We start from the raw sequence: 15,724 nt of genomic DNA, 5'->3' as shown, positions 1-15,724 counted from the left end.
AAAAAAAACTCGTTTATACCAAACATTTCAGAAAAAGTTTAATTTGGAATTATTTGAGACTATGTCACAAAATTGAAAATTTTATCATAAAATTGTGATCATATTTCCGATGGCATGTCGCAAGAATTATGTTGATTCATTAGATACAACAATAGATATTCACGACCAAAAACTTATCACTCTCTCAGAGGGTAAATTTTGAAAAGGCACCCCATAGTAAAGTAAGTCGTATTCACGACAAAAAAAACGAGTTTTCTCGGTATGTTGAGAAAACATGATTAGTGAACTCACACTATTATGATCACTATATAGAAATGTTAATGGCATTCCTTCCAATAGCTAGAACCTTTTTGAAGCAGTTATCAGCTCAATGGCCAATTGTCTCAGGTTTTGTATCTTTTGATGGATAATTTATCACCCGTCGCAAATGATACAATCACTGTCCTGCAGTGGAATTGTCGAAGCATCATGCCAAAACTTGATTCATTTAAAATATTATTGCATAGTCAAAAATGTGATGTATTTGCTTTATGCGAAACATGGCTTACTTCAAACATAGCTTTAAATTTTAATGATTTTAACATTATACGTCTCGATAGAGACTCTCCGTATGGTGGAGTGCTTTTGGGAATTAAGAAATGCTATTCCTTTTATAGATTAAACATCCCTTCAACTTCTAGTATAGAAGTTGTTGCTTGCCAAATAAACATTAAAGGCAAAGATATTTGCATAGCTTCGGTTTATATTCCTCCAAAAGCACAAGTTGGACAGCAACAGCTTAACGAAATGGTTGAAGCCCTTCCTGCACCACGATTGATTCTGGGGGATTTAAATTCGCACGGTATTATGTGGGGTTCCGTTTACAATGATAGCAGATCATCTTTAATACAAAACATTTGTGACAATTTTAGCATGACGGTATTAAATATGGGTAGCATGACACGGATCCCAAGACCTCCGGCACGCCCAAGTGCATTAGATCTATCTCTTTGCTCAACATCAATTCGACTAGATTGCACCTGGAAAATACTGCCTGATTTACACGGTAGCGATCATTTACCAATCATCATCTCAATTAGCAGTAGCAATTGCATTGCTACTTCCGCTAGTATTCCATATGATTTGACAAAAAATATCGACTGGATTAAATACCAAAGTAGTATCTCTAGTATTTTGAATTCAATGGAAGAGCTCCCTCCACTTGAAGAATATGACTTCCTCATTTGTTCGATTCTGGAGGCAGCAGAACAATCCCAAACTAAACGCTTTCCTGGGCCAACGACTAACAGAAGGCCTCCCAACCCCTGGTGGGACAAAGAGTGCTCAGAGGCTAAACTCGCAAAACAAAATGCTTGCAAGACGTTTCTAAAACGGGGAGGAGGAACTCCTCAGAATTTTGAAAAACTTATGGTTTTAGAAACCAAGTACAAGAGCATACTTCGAGCCAAAAAATGTAGCTATTGGAGACATTTTGTCGAAGGTTTGTCAAGAGATACCTCAATGAGCACTCTTTGGAACACGGCCAGACGAATGAGGAATCGTAACGTGGGCAATGAGAGTGATGAATACTCGAACCGATGGATATTTGACTTTGCTAGGAAAGTTTGCCCAGATTCTGTTCCTACGCAGAGCATTATACGGGAATCTCCTCCAAATAATGGTTTTATTAATAACCCATTTTCAATGATGGAATTTTCTATAGCACTCTTGTCTTGTAACAATAACGCTCCAGGGTTGGACAGAATTAAATTCAACTTGGTGAAGAATCTGCCCAACCTCGCAAAAAGACGTTTGTTGGAATTGTTCAACAAGTTTCTTGAGCAAAATATTGTTCCACCTGACTGGAGACAAGTGAAAGTTATCGCCATTCAAAAACCGGGGAAACCAGCTTCCAATCACAACTCATATAGACCCATTGCGATGTTGTCCTGCATCAGAAAATTGTTCGAAAAAATTATTCTACGACGTCTCGACACTTGGGTCGAGACGAACGGTTTGTTGTCAGATACTCAGTTTGGCTTCCGTAGAAATAAAGGGACGAATGATTGCCTTGCATTACTTTCGTCTGACATCCAAATTGCCTTCGCTCAAAAGCAACAAATGGCATCTGTATTTTTAGACATTAAAGGAGCATTTGATTCAGTTTCCATTGATGTTCTTTCAGACAAGCTTCACCAAAATGGACTCCCAGCGGTTATAAATAATTATTTGCACAACCTTTTGTCAGAGAAACACATGCATTTTTCACATGGCGATTTGGCAACACTCAGAAATAGTTACATGGGTCTCCCGCAAGGCTCATGCCTCAGTCCGCTCCTCTATAATTTTTACGTAAATGACATTGACAGCTGTCTAGTAACCCCATGTACACTAAGACAATTGGCAGATGATGGCGTGGTTTCAGTTACTGGACCCAAAGCTATTGATCTGCATAAACCATTGCAAGATACCTTAGATAACTTGTCCGATTGGGCTGTTCATCTTGGTATCGAATTCTCTGCGGAGAAAACAGAGTTAGTCGTCTTTTCAAGAAAGCATGATCCCGCGCAGCTTCAGCTCCATATGATGGGAAGAATGATCCAACAGGTTTTAACTTTTAAATACCTCGGGGTGTGGTTCGATTCCAAATGCACGTGGGGAGGACACATTAGGTTTCTGATAACAAAATGCCAACAAAGAGTAAATTTTCTTCGAACAATAACAGGATCTTGGTGGGGTGCTCATCCGGAAGATCTAATAAAATTGTATCAGACAACGATACTTTCAGTGATGGAATATGGATGCGTTTGCTTTCGTTCCGCTGCAAACTCTCATATTACCAAACTGGAGCGAATTCAGTATCGTTGTTTGCGAATTGCTTTAGGGTGCATGCATTCGACACATACAATGAGTCTTGAAGTTCTGGCGGGAGTTCTTCCATTAAAAGATCGATTTTGGGAGCTTTCATCACGCCTGCTAATAAGATGTGAGGTGCTGAATCCCATGGTAATTAATAATTTCGAACGACTAGTCGAGCTTCGATCTCAAACAAAATTCATGACAGTATATTTTAACCATATGTCACAGGAAATCAACCCTTCAAGATATATTCCTATCCGTGTCAGCCTCCTAAATGTCCCTGACTCAACTTTATTTTTCGATACATCCATGCAGCGCGAAGTGCGTGGAATCCCGGATCATCTACGTTCGACGGAAATCCCAAAAATATTTTCAAGTAAGTTCAGGCATATTGACTCTGAGAAAATGTTTTACACGGACGGATCGCGAATTGAAGAAGCGACAGGGTTTGGTATGTTCAACAATAATGTTTCGGCCTCATTTAGGCTTCAAGAACCTGCATCTGTTTATATAGCAGAGCTAGCAGCAGTTCATTATAGTTTGAGTGTAATCGTCACATTAATTCCAAACCATTATTTCCTCTTCACAGATAGTCTGAGTGCAATTGAAGCCATTCGCTCAAACATGACTGGCAAGACTGAACCGTTTTTCCTGGGCAAAATAAAACAGTGCCTGAACGACATATTGAACAATAATTATCTAATCACTATAGTCTGGGTCCCGGCTCATTGCTCCATTCCTGGCAATGAAAGAGCCGATATTTTAGCCAAACGTGGTGCTATTGAGGGTGAAATTTATGAGAGACCAATTGCTTTCAACGAATTCTATAGCTCGTCTCGCCAAAGAACACTTGCCAGCTGGCAAGCTTCTTGGGATAAAGATGATCTGGGTCGGTGGATGCACTCAATTATTCCGAAAATATCGACAAAGGCATGGTTCAGGGGACTGGATGTGAGTAGAGATTTCATTCGTGTGATGTCCAGACTCATGTCCAATCACTACACGTTAGATGCACATCTCCTTCGAATTGGGCTCTCCGAGACTAATCATTGTGCTTGTGGCGAAGGTTATCGAGATATTGATCATGTCGTTTGGACATGCGTGGAGTATCGTGATGTCAGATCTCAACTAATAAATTCTTTGCGTACCCAAGGTAGACTATCCAATATCCCAGTTCGAGACATTCTTGCTTGTCGTGACCTTTCATACATGAAACTTATTTATCATTTCATAAAGAAAACTGGAGTTTCAATTTAATAAAGGCCCCTTTCAAGACTTAGTTCTGATCCCAGCTGCGTCCATGAGTTCAACCAATAGCTAAATTAGAATAAAAATAATGTAATGATACAAACAAACTCGAAACAGTTTATGAAATTATTAACAAAATGTCTGAAAATAACAGCTTATTTTATAATTTATAGAAGTTAATCGTTTGGTTCAAATAATATGTCCGAGTAGATTTCATAATTAATGACGAGTTACCTAAGATGATATTTAAGTAATAAGAGAATTTTTTTTAATAAATGCAAAACGTTGTGACTATGTTAGAATTAAATTAGGATAAGAATATTATGTAAAAGTGATGCTACGGCGAAGAAAAACTTATGTAAACTGCCTTAAGAAATAAACGTATTTATGAAAAAAAAAAATATAGAAATGTTGATTTATATCACGAAGAAAAAAATTATCGTCTGTGAGATTTTAAAAACCATATATAAAATTTATTAGTTTTACGTTTCGTCTTTGACTCATCAGTGCAGAGCAGTTCAAATTGAACTGTGAGTGCTAAACTCGGCAGTTCAATTTGAACCGCTAAGCAGACGTAAAGTTTCTGATACTTACAGAACACTTTTTGTTTTGCAACGGAGTGCAATGTCTTTTCTGACGTGCCGAACGAAAACGTGTTTTCGACTATTTCTGGCCGATGCATGTATGGTCATTTAGGGGTTAGCCAAATTTTGTGCTAGGGCACATAACCGTTTTTATTAGTTTTACGTTTCGTCTTTGACTCATCAGTGCAGAGCAGTTCAAATTGAACTGCTTAGTGCTAAACTCAGCAGTTCAATTTGAACCGCTAAGCAGACGTAAAGTTTCTGCTACTTACAGAACACTTTTTGTTTTGCAACGGAGTGCAATGTCTTTTCTGACGTGCCGAACGAAAACGTGTTTTCGACTATTTCTGGCCGATGCAGGTATGGTCATTTAGGGGTTCGGTTCAAATTGAACTGCCGAGTTTAGCACTAAGCAGTTCAATTTGAACTGCTCTGCACTGATGAGTCAAAGACGAAACGTAAAACTAATAAAAACGGTTATGTGCCCTAGCACAAAATTTGGCTAACCCCTAAATGACATATATAAAACATAACCACACGAAAAAAATATTTCAACCTATTGTTCAAATCATGTCACGTTATCCTCTCAGAAATGACTGGTCTTGTGTTGACACAGTGAATCTATGCTGATTTTTCAAGACGTGAGTCTAAAAAAAATAATATGTTGAAAGTTACTTCCTTAATAATATGATAAGTCTGATTTGAAATATCCTATTGAAAGGATCCGGTTGCTGTTGAATGCCGAGTATGTTGCGAACAGATCTTACGCGAGACAGACTAATTCGAACTGGTGATGTTATCCCGGCAGTTGTTATTGTTGTTTTATGTTTTATTAATATGAGACATCGCTGCAAACAAAAACAATTATGACACACTTAACGCAGGCTAGACTGAATAGCGGTGGTGCAACAGCATCGGTGCAACAGTGTCCCAGACAGTTTATTATCCACTTTATTGTGTCGCCAATCTGCGTCAGTCAGTGTTTCGATAAAATGCGTGTGAGAGTCATCAGCATTGACGATTGTTGACATGTGAGTGACAGTAAGAACCTTATGAGCAGATCATTCTTAATCAAAAGAGTAAGGCCGATGAAAATATGGTCTAGTGGACATTGAAATGGTTATGGAGTATTAAATTATTTTAAAAGGATTTTGAATTACTTATTGTTTTTGAAAATAAATCATAGACAAAGACTTGTTTCATACTAATTAACTCTTTAATATCTGGATTCGACTTTCGGTGTGTTTATATGATGACATGAGCAAAAGATGAGTGAAATAAGCACTCAATTTTCTCAGACATGGTTGCACCGACTTTCATAAATTCCTGAATTTTTTTTTGAATCTGACTTCCGATTTCGGTGACGATTTGAACTGCTCTGCACTGATGAGTCAAAGACGAAGCGTAAAAATAATAGAAACGGCTATGTGCCCTAGCACAACATTTGGCTAGCCCCTAAATGACCAAACCTGCATCGGCCAGAAATAGTCGAAAACACGCTCAATTTTATATCATGCTCCTGTGGTTCCATACTGCAATTGAGCTGCAAAAAGTCAAACTCAACTAATTAAATTTACCTTCTATTCCTCGATGAAATTTAGATTTTATACTATATATTTTACTGGCTACTAACAGAACTTATTGGCCGGATTGTGGCATGTTTCGCCGTAGAGTTCTTAAAATTTAACAATTGCTCATCTATTATTCGATTATTGTGATACTTTGAGATGTCTGAAAATTCCCCGGTGAATGATCGCAACTAGGTTAAAACCGGGGCTAAATAAATGATATAATAACAGTATGTGAAATGTTTAATGTTTATGAACTCATTGCCAATTACGGTGATCAAGCTAATTGTTGATGCTCATTTTGAAATTCAACATGCCAGAAATAATTATATGTGCAATGGTCATTTTTCTACTACAGCCATTTGAAATAAAATTGGTAAAAAAAGTTGGGCTCTATTCGAAAGACAGTCTAGATCATTTTTGGAAAAACAAAGTATGGAAAGTGTTTTTTTGTGACAAAATCTTCATGTACACCATGTACAGTTAAATTAAAAACTGAAAGGGTGCTGCCAATATTTGTTCGAAGCAAAGCAAAGTCCTGAAATTACATTCCTTTTGTGGAATTCGGCCTTTCTGTTTCAACAGACTTCGCAGCCGATTCTTAGTGTACAGAATCATTGCATGGCTAGTACTACGGATCCTACTGACACTAAGAATCCTCCGAGGCCGGGGCTATTTGTTCGAGTTACCGCGAAATTCTAAATATGTACAGTATGAAAATAAAAGGCCATAGATGAGAGCCCTGTGTGGCCGGATGATGGATGCATTAATTGTTTCAGACAGTGTGTTTAGAAAGCAAATTATTTGTACAAGTTCCTCTAAGTATGATTCGATCCGATTTTCTGTAATAGTAATGGTATGTCAATACGATCGAACGCTTTACTAAAATTAATATAAGGAATTTCGACATGGTTGCCAGAGTTCACTACATTCAGACTTCAAGTTACAAATTTTAGAAGGTTTGTTGCGGTTAGCGGCCTTTGAAAAAGTCATTCTGTTTGTTTGTTATTATGTTGTTTTGGTTGTTGAAAGCGCTTTTTATTTACAATTTTGTCTAATAATTTAGTGCCTGATTTGAAAATTGGTACAGAAGAAGAAGATTGTTAAGTTTTGAGAAAAGTATATTTTTAGCGTTAAATTCAAATGTTCTTGTAGGGGTTGTGTAAGTTCTTCTGCAACTTTTTTTTAAGAATATAGGTGGTATTCCGTCAGGTCAAAATGTTTCAGAAATTGTGCTTGAAAATTCCGATAAGAATGAGAAGTATGCACGGTCAGTTTCTGAATACGAAATGTATACTTCGTGAATGAAATTTGCAAATTGATTCTAGGTTTCAATACTATTCTTTCCTACATGTCCGCCGAAATGCATTTGAGATGCGAAATTATTGCTTTTTGAATTAGTTTTTGTGTGGGTGTTTAAAGAAGTTCTTCAGACATGTTTTCATTTCGTTTTCAATGTTGCAGTTATGTTCTTCATATGCTGTTTTAATGAATATTTTAAGTTGGTTAAAGAAGTCTAGGTAATTTTGAAAGTTATCGTCGGTTTTTTCTTATTTGTAAATTTGGTGTGGTTTTTGATTTTTTTTTAGATATTTCAGTTGTGGATTAAACCATACATGTAATTTGTCATTATGATTTATTCTACTTCTGCAATTAGTGAATGTAAAATATGTATTTTGTCGATATTTAATAAGCTTACTTGTTGTAAGCCGAAATTTTACATTTTGTCAAAAAAAGTAATGCAATGTTTCGTATTCTCCTATTACAGAAATATTATACATATCGATGAGACTAGGATTGATAAAGTTTTTTTCTGTTTTTTTTTCAATTAATCAAGTTGCCTTCTGGAACATTTTCCCACTAGATCAGCTATTAGAGCATGTCCACGGCAAGGAGTAGAATGCGGGTTCTAGTCTTACCTCTGGCGAATCTGTTTCGCAAATTAGTTTATCTATCTAATTTGTCACTTAAGGCCATCGTCCAAGTACCATGCGCGCGGGTGGGTTTAGGAAATTTTCGATGAAAATTTTTGAAAAATTTGACAAAACCAAAAACATACAGACCTTTGAAATACTTTTATCTATCTACAGGGTGATAATGGCTGAAAAATTCGGAGGATTTTCCGAGTCTTATCAAAAATAGCACTGAAAAAATGAGCTTTTTTGTAATCTTTCACAATTATTTGAAAAAATAATTCGATGGAATGAAAATTTTTTTTTCAAAAAAACATTATGCTGGCAACAAGGATCACATTCGGACACATTTTTCATGGAAAATCAACGAATTTCATATAACCGGTTTCGTGGAAATTTTTGAAATACGTGGATTTATTTGAAAAAAAAAATATATCATCGCATTATTTTTCCAGATAAATGTGAAAGATCACAAAAACACTTCTTTTTCAGAGCTATTATTCATAAGACTCGGAAAATCCTCCGAATTTTTTGAGAACTTATATTAAACTTATTTTGTATCATTGATACAATAGAAGAATTCAGCGCTCTAAACATCGAGCGAATCTGTCAAAAAATTCCTAATTAAAACCGCTTCGACGTTTTTAATTGTATTTTAAATTCGATAAATATTTTAAATATGTATGTTGAACGAAGGGATGGTTTAGTAAAAAAATCGAAACATTGAGAAAATCTGGTAAATGAAATTAAGAAATTCAAGAATTGTGGTAGCATGCAGTATGCAACTGCATGAAATATTCTTACATATTTCTCTACATTTTCTACATACATTCCAACAATTTCGTTCAAGCGAAATCATGTTTTGATAATTGAAAATTAATGCGATTCAATTTAGTTTCATACTCGACACGTCAAAAAAACCCATAACCTGCTCAGGATAAAAATTTCTTCAAAGTCTCCAATATTAATCAAAAGCTTATGGTTTTGACTTGAAAATTATGCGTAGAGTTAGGCATCAAATTTAAAATCGATCCGGTAATTCGTAAAAGAGAAACGGTCATTTGCAGTAATTCCCTATGGTCATGGGACGATAGAATTTGTTTTTTCTTTGCACATTTGCAATCTATTGGAAAGATCCACAATTGGTCATATAAAATAAAATAAAAAGCATCTAAACAGCTTGCTTAGTAAGAAAATGTGTGGGCTCAATCGGTGTCACTCGGTGGATACATGTTTCCTTACAATACCATGCTTTGCACGTAGGGGAAAGTCTTATAAAGCGCCCCTGATAGCCAAAATGCCCCCTTTCCTTTCCTTAGCATTGAAGACTTTTCTGAACCAAAGTTCTATCACTAACACTATATTTTCGTAGGATCTTTCTGCTATGCAAGTTTGGTGGTTGTCGTTTGCAAGAAAGTATGAAAAAACAAAAAATTTCATTTGGCAGCTTTTCGATGTAAGGTTTTGCTTCGACTAAATAGATGTTTTATTCGCCATTTCTTTGACATACTGATTATCTAAAAAACAGTAACTTTATGGACATTTCAAGAAGCATAATGCATCATTGTTGTGGGATAAAATGTCTTTTGTTGTGTGTCATGCCACTGATTTGTTGTGAGACATATTTTACGGCTGCTGGGGCATTATGTCTGAGGCGAGCGAAAAAAACTAAGAATGTGGCCGTTTTGGAAAATGTGTTTATATCAATCAATTCTCATCTTTTCTATTGGAGTCATTGAAAATTATGTTCCTCATCCGTATTGCAATGAAATACTTACATTCTCGAGGAAAATATATCAATACACTTGGAAATATTTCAATGTTTTCTTAAGGGGGGCATATTATAACACTTTACCCTATATTCGACATAAAATATTCAGTTGAGTTTGTAATGAAATATGAACTGATGAAAAATAATAACATTGCTGACGAATTGCTATTTGAATAAATAAAAATGAAGACAAAGAGACGCGGACGAAGTATAATCTCTACCAATATAAATGAAATATTTCGGTTTAGATTAAAATCTTAAAAAAAGAGGTTTGAATTATTGAATTTGGGATAATATTCAACATAATTTCCTGGGGTTGAGATGCCGCTCTGAGAGAACTACCAAATTTTCGAGTTTTTAGTTATAGAAATGCTCTAGGGTGTGTTCCGTTGCAGCGACCGAAAAAATTATTCCGTGTCGGGTAAAAGGTGATATTTCATTCGAAATCTATCTCAAAATAATCACATAACCTATCTTCGTGACATATAGAATGATTTCATAGATATCACAGGCAAGGTTTTTTCTTTATCGTCTTTAGAAATTAAGCGGCGTTGACACCTACAAATCGATGTAGACGCCGTACAAAAACTATTGGACAGATTTCGCCTTTTCAATATGACACGCTTGACGTAAAATGAGTGTAATACTCAAAAAATGAATCGAAGAATCTTTTGTTTCTTATTCACAGCACGCACAATGCCTACCTAATACAAAGGAAAAGCTAGTGAAATGCGAAATCTATGGTCACCGGAAAATTTAGAAGCAGTAATGAAATGTGTCAAAAAAGGACAGTAGACATTTTAAATTTTTCTTTCTTCGATCCTACAATCTTTGAAAATGTTTAAAGAATAACAAAAATACATTCACAACTATTCTTTTTTGCCTTTCTCATATACCTTATGATCAAAAAAGAACCGGAATTTTCATTATAAAATTCCCGCGCTTGTCCATTCGGTAAACTTTTATTCTCTCAACGTTGGCAACACTTTTATACACATTCTGTCAAATTTTGACGCATATCGTACGATTAGTTTTTGTTTGGCGTCTATACAAATAAGTTGAAAAATTTTCGTGTGGCGATTTTTATAATGGATGAAAATTTCGAACAACGTGCGCGCATCAAATTTTGTGTTGCAAATGGATTTAAGTGTTCCGAAACGTTGAAAATGTTAGAAAAGGCCTTTGGTGAATCGAGTCTAGGAAAAACACAGGCATACGAGTGGTATAAACGCTTCAAAGGTGGTCGTACAAGCTTGGATCATGATGAGATCCCTGGCCGCCCAACAACATCTGTTACTGAAGAAAACATTGAATCGGCGAAGCAAATCGTGTTGCAAAATCGTTCTGTACCGATTAGAGAGATTGCTGTGTTGTTGGGCATCTCTTATGGATCAGCGGAACACATTTTAACTGATGTTTTGGGTTTGAAACGCGTCGCTTCTCGGCTTGTGCCAAAAAAGCTGAATTTCATTCAAAAACAGCGTCGTGTTGATGTGGCCAAAGAGATGATTTCCAACGCAGATAGTGACCCCACATTCATCGAATGCATCGTAACTGGTGATGAGGTGTGGATCTATGAATATGACGTCGTAACCGCATATCAATCGACCGAATGGCGCTTCGAAGGCTAGCCGTTGTTCTAAATTTTCATCCATTATAAAAATCGCCACACGAAAATGTTTCAACTTCTTTGTATAGACGCTAAACAAAAACTAATCGTACGATATGCGTCCAAATTTGACAGAATGTGTATAAAAGTGCTACCAACGTTGGGAGAATAAAAGTTTACCGATTGGATAAGCGCGGGAATTTTAAAATGAAAATTCCGGTTCTTTTTTGATCATAAGGTAGAAAGGTTATGCAATCACTGTGAAAACCGACTTTTGGACCGACGCCCGGAGGGCCGAATGTCATATACCATTCGACTCAGCTCGAGGAGCTGAACAAATGTCTGTATGTGTGTATGTGACAAATAATGTCACTCGATTTTCTCAGAGATGGCGTGACCGATTTTCACAAACTCATATTTAAATGAAAGGTCTTACGACCCCATAGATCGCTATTGAATTTTATCCCGATCCGACTTCCGGTTCCGGAATTACAGGGTGATATGAACCAAAAAAATTGAAAAAATTGACACTAACTTTTCTAAAAGGTGGCGCGACCGATTTTCACAAACTTATTCAAATGAAAGGTATCATGGTCCCATATATCGCTATTGAATTTTATCGTTATCCGACTTCTGATTCCGGAATTACAAGGCAATATGTGCAAATCTATGAAAAAATGCACACTCAATGTTTTGGGAAATTTCTCAACCGATTTTTACAAACGAAGATGCAAATAAACGGTCTTGAAATTCCTTAAAAAGTCCCAGAGACGTTGATCCAGATCCGACTTCCGGTTCCGGTATTACAGAGCGATTAGTGAAAATTTTCAATTTCAAGAGTATTTTTTCACAAGAGATTGCGAAACGAGGTGCACATTTTCAAAGAACTTACTACTCAATTTATCAAGTTAGCAGATTTGTTAGTTAGTGGATATATAAATCTACTTTGGGACTACTAGTCCTCGGTTTCCGCTTCCGGAAGTACCGATAATAGTGAAGAAAAGCTTCAAAACTGGAACTCACTTCGATTTCTCAGCAACGGTTAAACCGATTTTTACAAATCATGATTCAAATTAAAGCTCTTAGTTTCTTAAAAGTTACTGTGCAATTTCATCCAGATCCGACTTCCGGTTCCGAAATTATAGGGCAATGAGTATCAAAACTTTCAAGCTGTCATATAAAATGAGACAAAATCGGTACACATAGTACGTGCTGGTAAGGATGAAGAAAACGTCACCGCCTAGCACCCAGCTTGTTTAATTCAATTTTGTAAAACGTGCAGGGTTGCCATATTTAAATCTATATTAACTTGACATAACTGTTTTCAAATTGAAAAGGTGATGGTAGTTTATACCAGAGAAAGTTTTTGGTTGTATTCAAGTTTGAAAAAAAATCTTGACAGAATCTTCTAATGATGTTTCCGAAAATATTGGTAATATGAGAAAGGCATTATTACACCACTAGGTGGATTAAAAATTTTTTTTTTCTTGATTGAGAACGAGTGCTTTCTTCAGTTCTTCTGAATGCAATGCGGTATCTTACCCAAAAAAATATGTAGAACATATTTAGTTCATTTAGTCTTACTTTACCCTGCAATATTTTGTTAGAAAAAAGGGAGCTTCGGGTGATTGTAGCTCAATGCAATAATCAAAAACGCCATGCAATTTTGGAATAATCAAGTCACAACAATAAAACCGTACAACACCAGCTCCGTCTGTTCCATCTGGTCTAGAGTTCTTCTAGGCAGGATGAATTTCTGAGCACTGAGTGGTGCCGCACTTTCCTTCATATTGGCTATGTGCAGGTTCTCCCGCGCGCACAATTAAACAACGATAGACAGCTGAGATGCATGCGCGCACCATGAGAAAGTTGGCGCAAAGTTCGACCATTTGAGCAGAATGAATTGGTGGCGGTTTCGCTTACATACTTGGCAGCGATCAGGTCGCGTCGGCGGGAGGCGATAGCGAAGAGAACGCGCAACTGAGTACTTCGGACGAAGCGCCTGCCAGAGCCAGTCTGCAGTTTGTTTCCAAAGCAGCCGCGGTTCGGTTCGTTGCTCGCGTGCGCTCCTCAAAAGGATAGTTGATCCCGTTTTGTGGATTGTTGATCGGTATCGCTTATAGAAGAATAAATCTTAACCGTCCAAAGTCTTCGCCACTGTTGGGAATTTACCGTGAGCTGTGCAAAGGTCTTTGTTGTGTTTTCTAAGGCTGTGTGGTTCCATTGGTGCGGTTGATCCCACTTTGAAGTCGATACTTTTTATGCGCTCGTGGGTGGTAGTTAAGGCAGACCGTGAACCTGCCTTCAACGTGACTCAGAGGGAACATAAAGTATTCAGAAGACATCAGAAAGAAGAGAAAAAAACACCAACCGAAAAGAAAAATTATAGTAAATTTGTATAATTTTCGTTCTGTACATACGACTTGGGAGAGCTATCGCCACGTTTGGGTGAAATGTGTGATTCGGTTTGCTGTTTATAAATATTTTGAACGCCTTCCAATTCGTCTTCGGGTTGGCTATCCCAGCTGGATCGTCGATTTGTTTAAAAACGTTGCTGCCGACAAAAATTGCCCGAGAAGTAGTGTGAATGATTGTTTTTTTTCTTGGCCAGATCGAGAGGCGGTCACTTCATTGAAGTGCGTGTGAGCAGATAATGGAAGTAATTTATTAACGATTGATCCGAGTGTAGGAAATAAACTGAACCAGCTTCAAGTGTTCCGTAAGTGCCCTGGTCCCTTTTGGCGTTCGGTCTGGATTCTATCAGGAAGGCGTAGTTTTTCTAAAATAAACAAATTTTTGCAGGAAAATTACTTGAATGTGTGTCCTTTGTTCAGAGTTTTAGGTTTCGTGGAAACTGTAATGAAATATTAGGTGAAATTTGTATTGCAATTATTCTGCACATAAAACTTTTAAATAATTGTTCATCGATGGTATTTTTTAGTTTATATACTACAATTAGTTCGTTTCGATAAATCATCGGATACATACATTTTATAAAAAGAAATTAACCGTTGCACAGCGGTTCAAAATCACAGTTTCCCGCTCTTAATTAATAACACCAAAAAAATCGGGATTTTTGAGTTAAAGTACCATAAGCAAAGTTGTTCAGAATTCTGCAGATACGAATTATAAAATAAATGAATTGTTGTAATTAATGTAAGTGATTGATTACATAATTCGTATATGATGTATTATACGAGCTTAAGCTTGAACCCCCACCCCTGGTTGCTACTCCGTTACTGATCTAGATCAGCTGATATTGTACAGAGAAATTCTGGAAGATCAGACCTGGGAATGGCAGATCAACCTTCAATGTGCAACTTCTGGTAACCCCGAAGTTTATTGATCAGCACCGGCGCCGGCCAGGTCCGGTTGTAGGTCCGCTTAGGTATGTTAGTCCAACACTTGTTGTTACTAGAGGCCGTATATTCAGGGTGGCAAGTGACCGAGAAAATCGGGAAAACCGGGAAAAAGTTGGGAATTTGATTTCACCGGGAAAAACCGGAAAAAAGTCGGGAATTTTAGTGAAAAACGGGAAAAATATTACTAGCGCACCTATGAGTAACAGTTGTTAGGATAATGATTTTTTTCAACAATCGAAGAGTAAGAGACAATACCCAATTTCGCGTTTGAGCGAAATGTTCAGTACAAGTTTTGAAATAACTTGTCCATTGGAAATTGGGCCAACACCCCATGTCTCGTCCAACGATTTTTAGAGGCTTGCAGGTAGTTTTAAATCAAACTGGAAGCATCAGAGTTTGTTTAGTTGTTATCAATAACAGCATAATTAAAGCTCATTTTGAAAAATAAGGATAATTTGGATGCTTCTGTTGGATTTTTATCAAATTTTTAAATAAGTATTCAAAACACCTGAAAAAATTTATGGCAAAATCTCAAGGAAACATATGGAAAACTTTTAAGTTTGCTAATAATTGCCCTTGTTTCATCAAAATGTGTCTCAGTAATGTTATCTTGAGAAAATACTTGTGTTATACTTATATTTCTGTGAGATGTCAAAAGGACTCACAAAATTGGAAGAGTTGTCTACTTTGACCTTATTCACCTATTTAGGAAGTATTTGAGTTCCTTTTTTGAGTGTTGAAACTGGTTTCTGAGGACCAGTATAGAAGAATGATTAAGAAATGATTAAGAAAATGGATTTATTTGTTCAGTGAATCATGTTTAATTTTCTT

The 15,724-nt window shown here is 36.6% G+C and overlaps 1 protein-coding gene across 2 annotated transcripts in view; it reads left to right on the top strand.

Annotated features, from left to right (window-relative positions):
* The window catches only part of LOC131439297 (ubiquitin-conjugating enzyme E2 W), a 137,664-nt gene that overhangs the window by 19,900 nt on the left and 102,040 nt on the right, over nucleotides 1-15,724 (top strand). The window contains exon 1 of one of the 2 annotated variants that reach the window (XM_058610155.1): nucleotides 13,517-14,250. The exons of the other annotated variant lie outside the window; for it this stretch is intronic. The gene's annotated coding sequence lies outside the window, so the exon portion shown is untranslated. Of the gene's footprint in view, nucleotides 1-13,516; nucleotides 14,251-15,724 lie in introns of those variants that run through there. 2 annotated transcript variants of the gene reach the window in all.

The sequence above is a fragment of the Malaya genurostris genome, chromosome 3 (genome assembly GCF_030247185.1).
Source record: "Malaya genurostris strain Urasoe2022 chromosome 3, Malgen_1.1, whole genome shotgun sequence".
Lineage (NCBI taxonomy): Eukaryota > Metazoa > Arthropoda > Insecta > Diptera > Culicidae > Malaya > Malaya genurostris.
Note: the sequence above shows the minus strand (reverse complement) of the source record. Positions and strands in the feature narration are given on the sequence as shown.